Source organism: Colias philodice, unplaced genomic scaffold (genome assembly GCF_061535455.1).
Source record: "Colias philodice isolate Cphi_HAF_F1 unplaced genomic scaffold, ilColPhil1 Martin Lab GWU primary ptg000018l_1:14663442-14930425, whole genome shotgun sequence".
NCBI lineage: Eukaryota > Metazoa > Arthropoda > Insecta > Lepidoptera > Pieridae > Colias > Colias philodice.
In genome coordinates, this window is record NW_028322191.1 from 241654 (window position 1) to 245000 (window position 3347).

A 3347-nucleotide genomic window follows, 5' to 3' on the forward strand; every position below is an offset into this window, starting at 1 on the left:
ACAAACTTTTCCTCTTTATAATATTAGTATAGATGGACCACGAAATTTATAATCATGAATTATTTTTGACGACTGCACGCCGTAACTGCACGCGTACAAAGTTTTTTGACTTGACCTTGAAAACACGAGGCGTTAGTCGCGCGCGGCGTATGTATGTATGTATGTATGTATGTATGTACATATGCCGTGCGTGATACGTGAAAAATTAAACAAGCAGAAACACCATTGCCGGGATGCGAGACAATCGGTGCGCGAGGCTAGCGAAGACGGGGGGCGATGCGCGTGCGCAGCAGCGAGAGATTGTACGTATGTGTATGTATCATTATTTCGTCGCTGTTGTACCGCGTCGCCCGTGTGTGCTCTGCGCTCTCCTCGTTGCCGCAGTTCGCGTGTCGGTGTGGCGTTGATGTGGGGTTGGGGTTGGTGTTTGGTGGTGAGTCTGACAGAATTGTAGAGTAGTGTTAGTTCTATAAAATAATAAAAGACCAAAGATGATATATTATAAAAGCGTGTGTTGTGCAAACGGCGCGATACAGTTTTTAATCTTTAGTATTTTATGGAACAACAAAAACTCTTCAAATCAGAAGATCAGTGTTCAGTAGTGTGGTAGTAGTAGTAGTAGTAGAAGAAGAAGTAGTAGTAGCTGTAGTAACATTGCGTCTGCCGACGGTTTGATAGATTGTCAGTTTCGTAGATTGTATTTTATATGTGTAGTGTAATAAATATTACGCATCTTGATACACTCTCGGAGCGCAGACCGTGAAAAATATACTACGACTATTGAACGGCAGTATGAAAATTTTTAATGCTCACATCGCACACGTTTGTGATGTACCAATGGGCTTTTATCAGATGTTTATACGTGTGTGTGTGAAACACACGTATATTCCAAAACTTGGTCGCAATTTTCGATCCTTCCACTCTCCGTGCGTAGATTGATCGTTTGCGTCATAAAAGTTGACCGATATTAAAATTTTTCCTTCGCTTGATGCGAATGGGAATTGTTGAGGGGTGTCTCGTTAAGATGATACTTTCAACGGTTAAACTGACTGTGTTCAGATTTATCCACGTGTGCGCGCCCGTGTGTGTGTGTGAATAGTGTGCGTGTGACGGTCGCCGCCGTCACATATCATGTTATTTAAACACGCCTCGCGCACATAATATAATTATATAGAGAAGCAAACGTCGCGGCGGCATCGTCGTGTTACGTTTGAGGCTCTAGCGGAAGCTTTAGTTAGCTCCCTGGTTGATCCTGCCAGTAGTTATATGCTTGTCTCAAAGATTAAGCCATGCATGTCTCAGTGCAAGCCGTATTAAGGCGATACCGCGAATGGCTCAATATATCAGTTTTGGTTCCTTAGATCTTACTCAGTTACTTGGATAACTGTGGTAATTCTAGAGCTAATACATGCAATCAGAACTCTGACCAGTGATGGAATGAGTGCTTTTATTAGATCAAAACCAATCGACGGAGGGCCTGGCGTCTGAAGTCGTTAATTTTGATGAATCTGGATAACTTTTGCCGATCGCATGGTCCAGTACCGGCGACGCATCTTTCAAATGTCTGCCTTATCAACTTTCGATGGTAGTTTCTGCGACTACCATGGTTGTCACGGGTAACGGGGAATCAGGGTTCGATTCCGGAGAGGGAGCCTGAGAAACGGCTACCACATCCAAGGAAGGCAGCAGGCGCGCAAATTACCCACTCCCGGCACGGGGAGGTAGTGACGAAAAATAACGATACGGGACTCTTACGAGGCCTCGTAATCGGAATGAGTACACTTTAAATATTTTAACGAGGAACAATTGGAGGGCAAGTCTGGTGCCAGCAGCCGCGGTAATTCCAGCTCCAATAGCGTATACTAAAATTGTTGCGGTTAAAAAGCTCGTAGTTGCATTTGTGCGCCGCGCTGTCGGTGCACCGCATCCGCGGTGATACTGACACGTTTGCGGAGCATATCGTCGGTGAGCCGGTCGTTAAAAGCCGGTTCAATATCAAAATCCTATCGCGGTGCTCTTCAGTGAGTGTCGAGGTGGGCCGACAATTTTACTTTGAACAAATTAGAGTGCTCAAAGCGGGCTCAAAATGCCGCTTGAATATTTCGTGCATGGAATAATAGAATATGATCTCGGTTCTATTTTGTTGGTTTTCAGAACTCCGAGGTAATGATTAATAGGGATAACTGGGGGCATTCGTATTGCGACGTTAGAGGTGAAATTCTTGGATCGTCGCAAGACGAACATCAGCGAAAGCATTTGCCAAAGGTGTTTTCATCAATCAAGAACGAAAGTTAGAGGTTCGAAGGCGATTAGATACCGCCCTAGTTCTAACCGTAAATATGTCATCTAGCGATCCGCCGACGTTACTACAATGGCTCGGCGGGCAGCTTCCGGGAAACCAAAGATTTTGGACTCCGGGGGGAGTATGGTTGCAAAGCTGAAACTTAAAGGAATTGACGGAAGGGCACCACCAGGAGTGGAGCCTGCGGCTTAATTTGACTCAACACGGGAAATCTCACCAGGCCCGGACACCGGAAGGATTGACAGATTAATAGCTCTTTCTTGATTCGGTGGGTGGTGGTGCATGGCCGTTCTTAGTTGGTGGAGCGATTTGTCTGGTTAATTCCGGTAACGAACGAGACTCTAGCCTGCTAAATAGGCGTCGTCATTTAGGTGTGCGCGGCTCTCGGGTCGCGCAACTCACTGGCGGCGTATTAAAATTCTTCTTAGAGGGACCGGCGGCTTTGAGCCGCACGAGATTGAGCAATAACAGGTCTGTGATGCCCTTAGATGTCCTGGGCCGCACGCGCGCTACACTGAAGGAATCAACATGTTCTCCCTGGCCTAGAGGCCCGGGCAACCCGTTGAAACTCCTTCGTGCTGGGGATTGGGGTTTGCAATTATCCCCCATAAACGAGGAATTCCTAGTAAGCGCGAGTCATAAGCTCGCGTTGATTACGTCCCTGCCCTTTGTACACACCGCCCGTCGCTACTACCGATTGAATGATTTAGTGAGGTCTTCGGACCGACACGCGGTGGCTTCACGGCCGTCGGCGTTGCTGGGAAGTTGACCAAACTTGATCATTTAGAGGAAGTAAAAGTCGTAACAAGGTTTCCGTAGGGGAACCTGCGGAAGGATCATTAACGTAACGACGCACTGCGCACTCTCGCACTACTCGCATACGCGCCTCGTGTGTGTTTGTGTATTAGTACGAACGAGTGTCGTGGGACGCGTGAATGTGACTGCATCCGTTAAAAAAAAAAACGAATACCTCTAACATGTCAGTGTATGACGTGTTAGAGTGATTCGCGAAAGCGCCGCGGTACATATTTTAACCTATGTACAC

At 46.7% G+C, this 3347-nt stretch overlaps 1 non-coding gene across 1 annotated transcript; it reads left to right on the forward strand.

Annotated features, from left to right (window-relative positions):
- Positions 1-1239: 1239 nt before the first annotated feature.
- Positions 1240-3144, forward strand: LOC149474813 (small subunit ribosomal RNA). The gene has a single exon (XR_016318273.1). It is a non-coding gene; the product is annotated as a small subunit ribosomal RNA (ribosomal RNA).
- The last annotated feature ends 203 nt before the right edge of the window (positions 3145-3347 follow it).